Source organism: Callithrix jacchus, chromosome 16, assembly GCF_049354715.1.
Source record: "Callithrix jacchus isolate 240 chromosome 16, calJac240_pri, whole genome shotgun sequence".
Classification (NCBI taxonomy): Eukaryota; Metazoa; Chordata; class Mammalia; order Primates; family Cebidae; genus Callithrix; species Callithrix jacchus.
In genome coordinates, this window is record NC_133517.1 from 34,064,962 (window position 1) to 34,081,917 (window position 16,956).

The 16,956-nt window shown below is 37.3% G+C and overlaps 1 protein-coding gene and 1 pseudogene across 3 annotated transcripts in view; one reads left to right on the forward strand and one right to left on the reverse strand.

Moving 5' to 3' along the window:
- The window catches only part of TRIQK (triple QxxK/R motif containing), a 276,517-nt gene that overhangs the window by 36,263 nt on the left and 223,298 nt on the right, over positions 1 to 16,956 (forward strand). The window lies entirely within an intron of this gene.
- LOC100410763 (large ribosomal subunit protein eL15 pseudogene) lies at positions 5,639 to 6,795 on the reverse strand (annotated as a pseudogene). The gene has a single exon (XR_090171.7). The product of XR_090171.7 is annotated as a large ribosomal subunit protein eL15 pseudogene (transcript).

The following is a 16,956-nucleotide window of genomic DNA, read 5'->3' on the forward strand; positions in this document are numbered from 1 at the left end:
GATTTAGCAAGGAGGGCATATGACTCCATTTGTTTTGCCCTCTGCTCTGACACAGTCAGCTGGCCTTCAGGGCACAGCTTAAGGCCCATCTGTTCAATCAAGCTTTTGCCTGATTGACATGGGAGAATTATCCAGGTGAGGGGGTCCCTTAGATTATTATCTTCTTCCCTTTGTACATGCAACCAGAGACCTCTGGTGCTGCAGCCTCCTCCAAGTGACCCAAATGAACGAATGCATAAACAATATTTTCCATACCAATTACATCCGTATCAAAAACTTCCTCCTCAAATCCTTGGTGGAACAAATCAGCATATAAATATATACATAAATAATAAATTTAAAATATTTTAAACGATAGCTTTAAAAGATTCTTCCTGCTTTAAAAGCAAAGCTTTTCATATTTAAGACAAGCTCTCCTATTCTCATTTCAGTTGAAAAGGTGAGAATGAAGTAATTTTCAGAAAATATTACTGTTTGCCTCAGCATTTTAAAGTTTTTATTATTCAAACAGTAGAGAGTCTAGTGTAATAAACTTTCATTTACCTGTCATTCAGTTTTTACAATTCTCAACACTTTGCCAATCACATTTTGTCTATTTCCCCTGCCATATTTTCTTGTAATATTTTAAAATATATTAGTCCATTTTATTTGTAAATATTTCAGTATGCATATCTAATAAAGGCATTTAAAAAATATAACCACCCTATCACTTTCATGCCTGAAAGCTTAATAGTAATTATTTATTCATTTAAATGCCCAGTGTACATTCAGATTTCCCTGATTATCTCAAAGTTCCACCTACTGCACAGTTATGTCTCTAAAGCCCTATTATTTTTAACAGTGCCCCTCCTTGCCCACTGTTTCTATGACATGAAGTCACCATTTGTCCATCAGCACTTTCCACTATGAATTTGACTAATGACTTTGTATAACAGTGCTTAACTTATTATTCCATCACCCCTGTCTTCTGTAAACGGGTAGTCATATCCAGAGACTTTTTTCGAATTCAGGTTCAATATTTCAAGGAAGAAAAGATCCTGCAGATTTCCTACTTCCTCATCTCAGGAGGCACATAATATCTGACAGTCCTACTTGAGGTTGCTAAGATTAATTAGAGGAAACGTAAGACCTCTATCTCAGACATGCGAAGAAAGCCTGAAGGGTAGTGCACACCCACCCATTCAACAGATATTTCCAGAAAACAAACTTCAAAGTCTGTGCTGAGTACTTGAGGACAATTGAGAAATGGAAATCTCACATAGGGCATTTGCCTTTAAGAGATTTATATCCCCATGAGAGAGGTAGTGAGATAAGAGACCAGCAAGAGACATGAACAAGTGAGGTAAACTTTAGAAACAGTACAATGGCTAATAGCCAGAAGACTTTTACAGATGCTTTTTGGCGTAGGAATACAAAAACGGGAGAAAGGAATGTGATGAGGCAGTTTCCCCTGAGGAAGTGGGCTGTAAGCTAGATTTGAAGGATCAGGAGGATTTACCAGGTAATGACAGAGAGAGACCTGGGTACATAAAACCGCCGAGTGAAAGACCAGCCAGAGAAAAACACACAGGGGGCTCTGTACTAAAGTGTGTAAAGCACACACTTTAGTACAGTTTTTTCCATTAACACCACTTCCTCATTATCTCTGTACTTGACTAAGTACCTGTGTAAAAAGGGACTCAGCAGGTATCAGTAATGACTGTAGCTGTCTGAATCAAGCGCGCGTTGTGTCAGGGTCAAATGCTTTGGCGGATGGGCTGAGGGGTGACCTCATTTAGGGCAGCGGTTTTCAAAGTTAGTAAACTTGTTAAAAGTGGAGACTGCAAGACTGACATTGAGAGATTCTGGTGTCCTGGGTGGGACCCAGGAATTTGCACTTTTTAAAAGCACTCTAAGGGAGGCAGATGCAGGTAGTCCAAGAACTACCTTTTTGAGAAATGCAATCTACCGGAATGTGTTGGGTAACAGCAGACAGTCTGCTTCCGGGGATCAAGGGAATTTTCTGAGCCTGCTCTATTAGCAATGATGATACTGAACATTCATATGCCAGGAGCCATGTTAAGCTTTTCACATGCATTTTCACATTGAGTTTCCACAATACCACCCAAAGAGTTAGACGCTATTTTTATCCCCATTTTAGAAATGAGAAAACAGGCTGAGAGGAGCTAAGATCACCCAGTAACAGGGAAAGCAAAAATTTAAATCTGGTGTATTTGGTCCCAGAAAGCAGGCTCCTAATTATAATTCTAGTTTGATCTTGAGACAGACACTCCATTGCAAGTAGTGACGATGTTTTGTCTCTCTAATCATCATATCTATAGTATTCTTCAGCATCATTTTAAGGGGATGTACCCACTCTCCTGGTGCCATAGGTTTTGCTGTTGCCTCTGGGAAAGGGTCATGTTTTAGATAAATTCTTTGCATATTAAAAAAATAAGACTCTATGACAGAAATGTTAATTCTCAAGTGACAGATAAAAGATAAAACAAAGTATGAGGCTGCTATTTGTTCATAGGTCAAGAGCTCTCCCCCAGTCATACCAGTTCCCTCATTCCCTAGCAGGTGTGAAAGTCTGTTCTCCACTCTGTTTGCAGCAGGAGAAATGCTATAATTTCTGGAGGGTCTCAGCCGATAGCCCCAAATAGAGTGTTTCCAAAGATTTAACTTGCTTTTCTCACACATGGCTTCAGTTAAAGAGATGGAGCTGGGGTTGAAACTGTAACTATTTCAGGAAATGAAATACAATTTTATATTTTCATGGGGTCTGTAAAATACTTTATGGCATCCTAATACTTGTATATATATTTATATGTGTGTGTGTGTGTGTGTACACACACACACACACATATATATATTTTTTGTTCCTTTGAAATTTATAATATACTTTCATTGGATGGAAGCTACAAAGTAGAAGGGGAATTCAGTACCTTTGCAAACATCTCAGTTACAAATAAGCGTGTAACAAGACTTTGATGTAATGTCAAAATCTTTGTGGTTGAGTAGAGGGTTGGATCTGTTGTGATAATGGCAGCCCATAATTGGTTTGAAAATGTACCTCCTATAAAAATAGTTGGGGAAAAAAGAACTACCTAAACTTGCTGGGTTGCTTGGCTTGAATCAAACGCTATCAATTTACTTAAAGAATATTCATTTGTACATGTACCATTTATTCTTTGTGTCTAGTGAGGTAAATAGGAGTTTTGGGGAAGACAATGATTTCACAAGAAAGGCTGGATTTGCTCTTTACATAAAATAGCAAGCTGCCATTGAACTACCCGATTCTGGCATCCCCATGCAGAGACATACACTTTAACTACAAAACAGCATGTTCTGAGTCTGTGTTTTCTCTGGATAGTAGTAGCAGGAACACAGTGTTCATTTAAATTAAACCAGTTCCTTGGATAATAACAAAGTAATTAAAGAAACCACCAAGGAAAAAGAGCCAATTTATTTGAATCCTGTTCATAAAAACTACATCAAGAGCCTGAAGGTACAAAATAATGTGGATAAGATGGCAGATTGATGATTTTTAAAAATTCTGCGTGGGATGCTTCCTGATATTAATTCAAATGAGTATCCCTCATTTGAAAATAATACAAGATGCAAAATTTTTATCCTTCTTAAGAGAAATGAAATTCTATTAAAATACTCAGATAAGAAATTGCCACATAGCTCGAAGTCCACTTGACCTCTAGCAATACCTTAACATCGGAACATTATGATTTATTCATATTTTCTACATTCCCTTTGGAATAGAAAGGCCTTTGTCTTTAATGCTTTCAAGAGTTAGAAATTCATACTGATTTATCCTACATGATATTACCTGAATTATAAAGAGATATTTTGGGGCATCAGTGAGTTTTCTTGCCAGTAACAAAAATCTAAATGCAGTCGAAAATGTGGATCAGATTCATATTACCATTAAGCACTGAAAGTTATTTTAAAAGAAAAGCACCTCAATAAAAGACCTCTCACCTTTATCTCCACAAGTGCAATGGTGGGAAATTAAATCACAGTCCCCATAGAAAATTTCACAATTGTCCTTTGTGCATTTTAGCAAATGACTGCTTCTTTCTGAAGAGGAGTGAGCATTCCTTGCCACATTCTGCTTCTCCTCATGAAATATAGGGGCCATGTGGATTTCATATGTCAATGAAGGAAGTGAAGAAAAGCAGGTAACGGGGAGGGTCTGTCTCTGCAAGGATGGCAACTCTGTCTTTGAAGAACAATTTACAGAAAAATATGTAGGAAGAATGTAAAATGAACTAATGTCAGAGAGGAAAAAAGATATATAAAATAGCCAACTTGCCCATTAACAAAATGAAAAGAAAAGAACTTAAAACTTTATTCCATAAAGTAATAAAAATATGCTTCAAATCATTGTCACAGCCAGTTAAATCAGAAGAAAGAAGCAGACAGTAAAGTCATACATGGAAATAAAGGGAAAAGGAGATAGGTGAAAAACAAGGAAAATGGACTAGGCAGGTGGAACAAAAGGAGGAAGACGGCAGGACCCAAACTGGAAGAGGAACTCCAGGAGGAAGCGGAGAATATCACGGAGGAGGAAGAAACAAGTGAGCCTTCATGACCTTTACCCTGCAGTCCCATCTCTTAAATACAACTTACCCCACCCTCAGAGCAATTGATTGATCTCCCCTTTGAGATTCCGAACTCTCCATCTTACAAGTCTGAGTCTCTCGTGCCCCTTGGTTGGCTCAGCCCTTTACCTGCATTCAGCCCCACAGGAATGACTGCTTTTTTTTTTTTTTTTTAGTTTAATAGACATTTATTCCTTTAGTTGAACCTCTACACAATCAAAATGTATTACTTAAGATCTTTCCTTGAGAAGAAATTTAGGTCTCAAGAACTTTCATGAACTTGCCGAGTACCTCCTGGAAATCAATTAACTGAGCCTTTGGAATCTCTAGAGAAGATAGGAGAAAACAGGTTCAGAAAAACGAGCATTTAAATTAAGTCAGCAGTCAGCATTTAGAATTGGGCAATTCCTTGTCTACCTTTTCTTTCTTGACACTCAAATTCACCCCGGAAAACAGTAGCCTAGTCTCTGGAAAGACATGATACAAAAATGCATCGTGGTGGTACTGCTTACAGCCAAAGTGGGCGCACAGGTGATGGCCCAACTTTGTGGAATGCTAAGGATTTTTAGGGTAGCTTGGCCAGGAACAAGAGAAATAACTACAGAAAACACATATGGTTGGAAACCACGCACTTGTATGACTTTTCCTTAAGCCTATGGGAGTGGACAGAGGGGGTAACCCAAGTTATTTTTAAGACTGATTGGACGAAGAATGAGGTACTTATAACCAACTATTTTCCCCACCAATGTGACTGAAGGGATTCATGATCACAAATTAGTGTTATGGTTAAGTATTTTAGGGTGGACTTCATTATCTAATGGTCACTGGCTGGCCAGCTTCCCACCCCAGCACTGATTACTAGCTTACAAACTTTGAGGCTAGTAATTTTATCTAACATTCAATTTCAAAACACATCAGTGTTAATGCCATTATCAGTAACCAATGAATGCCATGAAGCCATTGGCACTGAATCAGGAGCTTTCACCTTTTATGTGAACTTAAAATGGTACTGTGGAGACTGAGGCAATTTTCTTCAGGCTAACCCAGATTTGTGCCCCTAATTTTCTAAATATAATCATGACATAGTTAAGATGTCCTCCTCTCACCCTACAATTTCCGAAGCAAAGCCCAACTTAGCCTGTACCTGCCAAACTGAAAAACAATCCCAGCCACTTTAAACCAGCAAAGGATTGCCATTACCCCAATAAAGCTGCAGGTTTCATCACATGCACCAGACAAATCTACAGGGCTAGTTTCAGTGCTCTTCTTTTAAAGAGTTTATTTTAAACCTATTATACCACACAGTATGTTTTATACACTGACATAGAACTCCCTAATAAGATAAAGCAAAGACAAAAATGTTTATCTTATTAGAAACCTACACCATATCACGTACTGTCTTCAAACATTATTGCACTTTAACTTTCTTAATTTGACAAAGCATTCATGAAACAATCAGCAGACTAATTTTAACAGACAAAGAACACCTGTAAGCCGACATGACTATCCTAAATTGTTTATTAGGTATGAATTTTACAAACTTTACTTATATTAGTGGTAACGGTGGAGCTGGAGAGTATTGTGCCTTCTCCAAGCTGCCCGGCGAGAACCACCAATAGTGTGGTGGAACTTATGGCCCTTTCCAAGGCCACGGCTCTTTGGGCCTGCAGATGTCAGCCCACGCATCTCCCTGTGCTTGTGGACTGGTTTGGTGATCCATTGGGTGTCAGGATTTCTTCTGATAGCTTTATGGAATGGATCAATGTGAATAACCTCAGAAAGTTTGTATGTGGAATCTTCGCCAACCCAGTAAGAATTCAAGACTCTTAGAGCCCCACAGTGGCGTCCAGCTCGCTCCTCTGCAACAGACTGAAGGCTTCGAGCAAACTTCAGCTGGTTAACACCATGATGGACGGGCTTGCAGTATAAGTTGCATCCTTAGGAACCGGGCGTTTTCGGCCACTACGGCGAACACGAATCCTATATGTAACGTAACCTTGCTTGGCCTTGTAGCCCAGTGGGCGCGCTTTATCAGGCCGGGTGGGGCGGGGAGCCCTGTGGAGAGCAGAGAGCTGGCAGTACTGCCAGCAGCGGACCCTCAGAAGAAAGCGCATGACATCAGACTGCTTCTTTCTCCATAGCTCCTGGATATACTTGTATGCACCCATCTTGGCTTACCTGATGGCTGCCACCAGACTGAAAAAGCAGGAATGACTGCTTTAAACAAAATGCAGCCACAAGGAAGACTGTGAAGAGAAGGGACCCAAGGTGTATGTCTTACCTATGAATTTTTTTTCTTTTCCAATTTGTCGCATGGCTTTTGTTAACCTAAAATCAGAGATAGTTTATAGACATTTACTTTTAGAACATTTTTCCCAATTGACATAACATTTATTTAAGAGCAGAAACGAGGATGGTTCCCTGCTCATTCTCTAATACTTTTTAGGTTTCTAAGGTTTAAGTGTTCTTGATATTTTATCCAAAAGGGGTTTTATATTAGAGATCCCTGTTAATTTTCTGTAAGTAATTTTTGTTTATTAGTATGTGTAAGAAGCAGCTTATACTTCAAAGGACATTCTTATAGTAATTTCTTGTTCAGAATCCTTGGCTGTTTTGTTTTTCCAAATCCTGTGACAGAGCCTGAATCTACCATGGATCATAACTTTTCTTAGTTTGTTTATTGCTTCTTAAAAGCAAGTTAAACAATCTGCTATGTCCTTGAAGATTCTGATGATGCAACATTTAGCTCTACAGACATGCTAACAGTCTCTTGTCAGTAAGAAAGAAAATTGCAAAAGTAGGCTGGCCAAATTCAAAATGTTGTATGACAGAGTCATAGATTTATATTTTCAAGACCAATAGGAACTCTCAAAAGAGGATCCTGAGCAATGAAACAGTGTCTCTGGGATATTTTTCTGGATAACACAGCCGATCAACATTTAATCAATTTCTACTAAAGTTCAGTAAACTGTATTAAATCCTGAGGACTTGAAATTGAATTTAAGTATTGTTTCTACCAAGAAGGATCTTATAGTCAAATGAAGGATTAATTGAAAATCCATTCTAATTCTTCCAGCCTGCTGTTTTTTTGTTTGTTTTTGAAATGTTAGATAACATCTATCTCAAATTTCTATCTGCAACCTAATTTTGTCCAGAGTAACTTTTGCTTCAGTAACTAGGCATCCAACCCTCTACTCAGACTGAATTAGGACTTGGCTAAGTCATTCTTGGTGTGACAACTTACAGCAACCATTCCACAGCATATGGACAAGATAGAACCCTGATTCTGCCTGTTGTTTTTTTCTGTGTGCTGAGGTGCATCGTAGAGGTACGGTCTCAGGCATAGTGATTAAGGACAACAAGGATTATCAGCAATGGGAAAGTTTCAGAGAAATGACTGTGATAGAAGGGAGAACCTTAAAAAAAAAGGACACAATCCACATGCCATGCAAATAGTTTGCGATCGATGGACTACCTCTGATAAAGAATATTAGCACAATGGGTTATATATCATACATTATAGTTTCATATATGATGGGTTAAGAGTGTCATTTCTAGAGCTAGACTTCCGATGCTGCTACCTCTAGCAATGGGAACCTGGGTGAGTCATTTAACCCCATGATACCTCAGTTTCTTTAACTGTAAAATGGGAATTGCATTTAGTCAAATGGATGAATGCTAGTAAATGGCATTTACAGTGGTTACTCTGTGGTACCACAAGGCCCTTCTACTCACCACTCTGTGGTACCACAGAGTAAGCACTACAAATATTAATTTCTCCCCCATTCTCCAATTCTTATCGTATTTAACTGGCCTGGCCCTAGGGTGGATGATGATCAATTAAATTATTCCCGTAATGGATATCTTTGACTGCTACATGTGACTCATATTCCTTTTCTATTGCTACTGTAAAAAATTATCACAAATTAAAAAAAGCATGTGTATTATGTGGGAGTTCTGGAGATTAGAAGTCTGAAATGGTGCTAATTGTGCTAATATCAAGGTTTCAGCAAGGCTGTGTTCCTTCTGGAGGCCTTAGGTGGAAGGGGTTTCTTTGCTTGTTTAAATTCTAGAGGCTTCCTATATTCCTTGGCTCATGCTCCCTGCCTGCATCTGAAAGCCAGTACATGGCATCTCCAAATTTCTCTCTGACTCTTACTCAACTGGCTCCCTTTTTCACTTAGAAGGACCCTTGTGATTAATTGGTCTGGTCCACTTTAATATAATTTTCACATCATAATATCCCTAAATTAATCACATTTGCAAAGTCCCTATTACCATGTCAGGTAAGATATTCACAGTTTGCTGGGATTAGGATGTGGATATCTTTGGGGCAACCACTTTTCTGCCCACCATAAATATTGGAAAGTTTCTGAAACAATGCTTTTATAGTCCCCAAAATGATAACTGTTATAACTATTACTTTTACTGGATGGAAAAAATAAGGTGTAATAATATTCCTTTGAATTTGTATTATTTGAATATTTATTATGTTCATGCATTATTGTCATTCATTCAACAAACATTTGTCCAGCAACTTGATCATCTTTAAGTGACCAAACCAAACCAGCTTTCTTCTCAATTGTACTGAAGGCTCAATAAAGAAACTCAGCATCAGGGTATTATTCAAAGATTTAGTTTCTTCTCAGAAACACTTGAAAGGCTTGAGTATGAAGCTTGTATGTTGTGTATCTCTGTTTCTGCAACATGAAATTGAGCAAAGAAATTTGAGCCGATTGTCAGAGCCTCTGACTTAGAAACAAAATAGACAGGTTTCGTGAGGTGCGAAAGTAGAAGAAATTTAATAATACTTGTTCAATAGGTGAGAAGGTCTTTACTTTAGTGCTTCCAAATCAAGCAAGTATGATCACTTCAGAGAAAGAGCAGCAGGTTTAACCTGCATACTTAGCTTTGAATATGTAGAATGAAAATTAGAATGGTGTCAGCATAGTTTAGAGAGTGAGGTTGAGAAACCAGCTATCGTTACATGAACCTCAGGAGGCTGAGGCCCTTGCTTTGAGTTGGATGTGGTTCATAACTTGTTACTTTTCACTTTAAGTACCAGCTAACCAGTTTCATCTTAGGAATAGACACTGCTTCCTTCTACCATCCTGTCACCTGAAGTTGTGTGGTGCTTTAAGAATTCAGATACTCTGCAATATAATTTCAATATCTGAATTAATTTGAATAGGAAGAACAGTTAAACATGGATTGTTCACAGATTATTTCCAAAGGCAAGACCTTATTATTGCCATTCCACATGTCACTAGCTGCTGAATGACACCACGCATCACATTTCATGGAAATAAAAGGAGAAGCTCCTTTGTTGCAAATTCATTCATACACTCTTGGGAAATTACGACACACAACAGATGTAAATCAGCCTTTAATCCAAGTCCCAGTGTGGACCAGGGAGAAGAGAGAGGTGGCAGGAGTCAGGGGAAAAAGAGAACTATGATAGTGCCAAAGAAAAGAAAAGAATATCTTGTTTCTTCAGTCAGGTTGGACCATTTATATGTAGTCTTGGACTCCACCTCATCTCCAAGTTGTGGAATGCTCTCGTTTCTTACTGAAGTTGGAGTGGAGGGTGACTCTAGTTAAAGAAATCCCTAGCAAGACCTTTCTGGTTTAATACAATAGGGCTTCATCTCACAGACTGGGCTTGTTTCTAAGCTGCTCCTCTGGGAGTCTGTCTACTAGGCACAGGATTCCTGCAGGCAAGAGATTTGGCAGGTCATAGAAAAGTTATTAGTAGACTTCCTTAAAAGTCTCTCTGAGTATTGCACTTCCAGAGATACACAATTCCCACAAGACTAAGTGCCCTTTTGGGTCTGGGTCTTGCAGTTAGCATCCTTTACCTGAGCATGCCGGGAAGCTTCTATTCTCTCTCTCTAGCTGCCTCTGCACAAGCTTATTTCTGCATGAGCATCTCATGGGCCAGGTAAGGTGGAGATAGTGATGCTTTACTGCTTCTGTTCAGCGGCTTGCAAGATACAGTCTCCAGTGCAGTGCCTACAGATTTCCAATGCCACTCTATTAGCCTAATCACAGTATAATTCTACTTGGATGCAAAATTAGCAGCAGAATCTTATTTTACTTTTGCTTCTAATTGGCAACAGTCACATGCTTTTATTAAACTATTCCAATCAAGTCTCCCCAGCATCATACATTCTGCTTATCACTAGGCCCACCTGCAGCCAGCTCTCTTCCTGGCCTCTTATCAGCAAAGCCAATTACTTTCTCATGTGCTTGCTTTGTGGTTTTGCTTATAGACTCCACCACACCTCCACAACTAAGCCCACAGGGTATTAGGTAAATTCTATTCCTTATCCTAACTCCCTCCCTACACAAGTTACTACCTTGAGGTGGTATGTGAGTTCTGGTCTGTCTTCCTCTCTACAAAGAAGTGTTATTCTTTTATTTAAATGTTTTTTTTTTTCTTTCCTGGGTCTATTGATTGTTTTCCCCTATTTTTACTTCATTGCTGCTTTCTCTTACTCCTTTTTCTCTTCTATTCAATAAAGTTTTGAAAGCCTTTGTTAACCCTTAATTAAGAATGACCTTTAAAACATATAATAGTTCCCCACAAATTCCTGTCCTAAACAACTCAACCTTTTTAATAATTGTTTTAAGTTTCTAGGGAAGTAGTAGTAAGTAATGAGAAAAAACAGGCATTTTAACATCAGAGGTGAGTCCGTCACTCACTAGTAGGTAGATTTAGTGCAATCATTAGTTTGTCTGAGCCTCAGTTTTCCCATCTTTCAAATGGGCCCATTATGCCTGCTTGCAAGAGTATAAGGATTGCCTAGGCTATGAGGTGGGACATTCTGAGACCTGTCAGGGTTCACTGTGTTAGGTTTCTAGCTCTAAGGTTTGGCAAGTATTTTTTTTAAGCAGTCAAGTAGTCAAGAAACGTTGGAGGATTGGAAACATGAATAAAACGACCTGTGACTCAAAGAAACTTGTAATCTAACAAATAAAAACAGAAACAGCAATACCAAAACCAGATTTAGGAGAAAACAGAACCCTACAAACCAAGCAATTAATTGACTTAAACCTCAAATACATTATAACAGAAAAGAATATTGCCTTCCAGTAATAACATTGTAAAACTAATTATTCACCCTTATTTCCCCTTTCCTCTTTACCTGGAATATACCCCTCAAGAAACCATACAATTAACAGCAATAATATCAACAGTAACATAATTAATATCTGTGAAGCACTCTGAGGCAATAAAGTGGCAGAAGAAACCAAAATGGCATCTATGTAATATTCATATTAAATTTAATAACTATTTAAATATTTATAAATTATCTGGCATTTTATATTTGCAAAATGCTTCACAACCACTTTTTATTAATTATTAGACACTACTTACCCCTTGGCACTCAAGTTTTCAGATGCAGCAGTACTGATTTTTTTAATAATTATTAATCTTAAAGAAACATTTAGCTTTATCAAGCATTTTTTTAAGTTCTCGTATATAAAGTATTGGACCACATGGAAGAATAAAGAAACTTACCAATGATAGACATAATGGCATGTAATATATTACCATCATTTTACAGTTCAGAAAAGTGAAATAAAGCATTTAAGTTCACAGAGCTAGTCCTATCAATGGCTGGGTGTGTAGAAGTCCTGGATTAGCTCAATCCCTGGGGTTTTATTTCTGGATATAAGGAAGTCAGAATGTGTGGCTGTGCTAACTGGGTTAGTTAGAACCATAATCTGGTGACTGAATCTAAGCAATATGTTTGAATTTCTCCTGGGTCTGTATAAATCTGTCCTATATAAGAGGAATAGTGCCTGGAACTGCTGAAGGAAGTCCAGGTTTACATAAAGCCATGAATATTTTCATACTAAATATACTTCTCCAAATGGGTCATGATGTTTTTGAAAGCAGCCTCATTTGTGGTTTGCCCTCTACTGCCTGTGTGTTCAGATGCCTTTGTTTCTGCCCTGTGAGGATATGGGCCATATGGTAGAAGTCTATTTCATGTTCATTTCCCTATATCAGACTCTAAACTAACCAAAATCTGGGAACTATATCTTATCATACTTTGTATTACCCTTCCACCTGAGTGATGCTTGGCATATATATATATATATATATATATGTTTTATATATATAATATATATGATATATATAATATATGTATATCATATATATGCCATCTATCTAATATAGATGATAAGTCCCAGACAGGCACAGGGATCTCATTTGACTCTAGAGTACAGTGTTTTGCCGTTAAAGTAGTTTGCCTTTAGAATACTACAGTGCTTTTTCTATACCAAAGGTTTAATGGATATTTAGTTTATAAATAAGAAGAAACATATGCAGACATCTATTTGCTTGTCATGATTCATAGAAGTATCAGTTTTATAATGTTATCTGATATAAATCAAGAAAACATTGATGAATAGCTAAGTAAGATTTCCACCGTGCAAAGGTCAAGCTGAAAGCTATTAGAAGCTATCAGAGGCAGGTTCCAATTTGTCTTTTATATGTCTGAATGTTGCACAATTTTAAAGATGAATATAATTGATATGTTTTATTGTACTAAGATATGTGTAACACAAAATTTACAATTTAACCATTTTAAAGTATACAGTTCAGTGGCATTAAACACAACCCGAATGTTGTGCAATTGTCACTGCTATCTCTTTCTAAAATAGCACAATAGTTTTTATGATTAATAACACAGCTGCTTTATTATATTTGAAGGGTCTGGGGGCTAGAGGATCAAGTGTACTACAAATATAATATGGATTTTAAGAAAATAGGAGCTAGTCAAGCCACAAAACTCATCATTATGTTTGAATAAGAACTTTTACTCTATTCTCACATTGAATCATAGCCCAGTGAGACATCATGGTAAGAGGATGTATAGGGAGAAATAATACTGGTGAGGACACCATCCTGTCAGGACTCTGATGATCTAATCTGCCTGCTTGAATCTCCAGACCTGGGATACAGCTGTCAGTTGGAATGTAACCGGCCCACTCATCCTCACCATGGATATTTAAAGCCATCTCTAACTATGAACGGTAAAGGTAGAGAAAGAATTGTGGATCACCATAGTTCTCACTAGAAAAAGAGCTACATATAGTCAACATTTAACTTCAGTACAATTATATTATACAGTGCAAATACAGAGGGTCTAGTGGCTGGAATTGCTGCACTTCAACATTAGGAGCAGGTAGAAATTTTGCCTAGGTGTGCTGAAGGGAACTACCTGAACACAGTGATCACCTATATCCCATGCCAGCTGAAGAAAACTTGGTAGTTTTCATACATCTTTAACTTTAACCTAAGAGTAGCCAATATTTGCTCAAAATTCAGGTACTAGTGGAAGTATATTAATGGAAATTGTCTCCTCAACCCTATTTCAATGCATTCTAAAAATCTAGTTCTGGTCTCTTTTTGAATAATGAAGTAGCTCCATCTCTGTGTTTCCTGAATTTTCTTCTGAACACTGACATAGCAATGGGAATAAGCTTTGGAATGGAAGAAAGTCTTTTAGATTGAGTCTGATATTAAAAACAAGGCGGGGCACAGTGACTCATGACTGTAATCCCAGCACTTTGGGAGGCTGAGGTGGGAGGATCCCTTGAGCCCAGCAGTTTGTGACCAGTCTGTGAAACACAGTGAGATCTCATCTCTATAAAAAATATAAAATACATTGTCAGGGCTTGGTGGTACATGCCTGTAGTCTCAGATGTTTGAGTCACTGGAGCCTGGGAGGTAGAGGCTGCAGTGAGCTATGATCGCTCCACTGCACTGCAGCCAGAAATGACAGAGCAAGACCCCATCTCAAACGAACAAAGAAAACAAACCAAACCAAACCAAACCAAAACAGCCCTCTTCCACTGCTTCAGTGAGAGGAGGTTATGATGATTTCTTGAAGTACTATTGAAGAGCTCCTCTTTATAGCACCTGTTTAGAGTTTTACTGTTTAACAGTTTTATTGCTGCTTTAATGCATGGGGGTGTAATCGTTATCAAATTTCAGCTTGCATATAATCATCCGGAAAATTGTTAGAAATGCAGATTCTTAGGTATCACCTCTAGAGCTTCTGCTTAGTATGACTGAGACAGAACCCTGGGGTCTGCAAGTTCCTAGTTCCTTCAGATAATTCTAGTACAAGTAGTCTAAGGATCGCAGTTTGAGGATCACAGTTTGAGAAGCAACATAATAGATTTGTTGCAAATAGTGTGCCAGCACTTTTAGCTGCACGAAAGCTAAACTAAGAATGTTTCTTTATATCTAGCATTTTAGAACTTTGCCGTATTAATGGCTTAGTTAGATCAACTTTTCTCCTTTAAAATGGAGATATAAAAGACGTCACAGGGTTCTTATAAGGACATGATCAGATATTTTAATCAAAGAGATCAGTAAGTACCTAGAATTTTGTAAGCACTCGATACATAGTTTTAAAATATTTTTCAACAAAATATCACCACCTTTATCATAAATAGCAACAGCACATTAGCGTGGATCACCAAAATGTACTTAGGAAACTAATTGTCTACATCCAGATTTTCCATTTGCTTTAACCTCATGGGAAGTTAAGGTTACCTGAGTTCAAAGTAAAGGTCATTAATCCTGGCTTCCACCCAATACATGGCATGCTATGTGATTCTATGAAAATTACTCAGGTGCTTCTGATTTCTTGAATCCAAGATGGTGAGTAGACATGACTTAAATATAGTATTTAAGAAGGATGAATTAAGAAATGTAATTTTAGTCAGAGGGGAGTGTCTAGGCTTCCCTATGATTGTTAGGAGTAGTTTTCTGGGGCAGAGGAAATTTGCTTTTAGATGTTGTTGAATTAGCAAACCCTAAAGTGTTATTCTAGTTTTGCCTTTTAATTTCTATTATTTTTTATTCAGTGGTTGATAGTTTCTCATAACTTTTTTTTTGTAGAGTAACAGAGTGTGACAGCAAATGTTAACCTTCCAACATTGTGAGCACCTTCCTTTGGGGGCTCACTTTGGAAACTGTGTAGACTACTTAATATCCTTATCTGTAGAGAGGGCTGAGGTATTAGTGCTCAGAAAAATAATAACTGTAGGTAAATAAAAAAAGATATTGATGGAAAGTAACCTCTATTTGTATAATTTACAGCTCTCTATATGTCTTTGCATATGTTAATCATTTACAAAGGGATCTGAAATGTAACTAAGATTAGGCAGTTAAAAAATTGTAAAGTTAAGGACGATTACAGTTAAGGCTGTAAAAGATTAACAATTAACATATGCAATGGTGCTTTATTCTCTATTGCCATGATCATGGATGGAGAGATCATAGATTTTCCAAAAGTGGTTTTGTGAAAAAGTAACTTTGGATCTAAGTTTTGAACTTGCTGACCTTACAATAATCTCAAATAACTTCTTCCTTTTCACTTGGAAAAAAATACAAAACACAAATGTATAGCTCTAAGATTTATATCAATGCAAACATCTATTAGCTAAATCCAGTAAAAAAATAGGGCATCCCGGCACCCCGACCTTCTCCCACACACCTGAGGTGGATTTTCCTCAACACCAAGCCATCCTTTTCCCTTCACCACAGGTAACCACAATCCTGCCTTTCATGTATTCATTTTTTGCCTTTATGGTTTTGATACCAAAGCAGGTATCTGAAATGTAACTAAATCTGTTAGGGGAAAAATAAGTTAATTTTTTTCATTTGTGAATTTTCCATAAATAAAATTATAAATACATATTTCTATATTTTTACTCAATATTGTTTTTGAGGTTTATTCATATTGTTTCATGAAGCTGCAGTTGTTTCATTTTTATTGCTTTATAGTATTTTATTATTTGAATATCCCATAATTTATTTATTAAGTCTACTCCTGATGGTTATTTCTTTTCTGTACTTTTTAATGTTTATTTGCTATTTGCATATCCTCTTTGATAAAGTGCCTGTGCTAAAATGGATAGAAGAGACCCCCTCCATTTTCCCACACACTATATCCCTAAGTGACTTATGACTCTGACTCTGGTGGTCAGTTACTGTTGTTCCTATCATCCAGGCCCAGACCCAGTTACAGTTAGTTCTAGTTATCTAAGATGCTACTTACAAAATTACTGGCAACTAGTGGATATGTGTGTATATATATACATATACATATATACATGTATATATATAAACATATACATATATATATACACAAAACTAATGGAGATATATACATATATATAACTAATGGATATATATACATAAAACTAATGTATATATGCATATATATATGTAGTAATCCCTTAAAATGCCTAATGAATAAAGAAGTTCTGTGACCAATGTCTTTGGAAAACATCATATAAAGATTTGTCTCTTGGATATTCACAA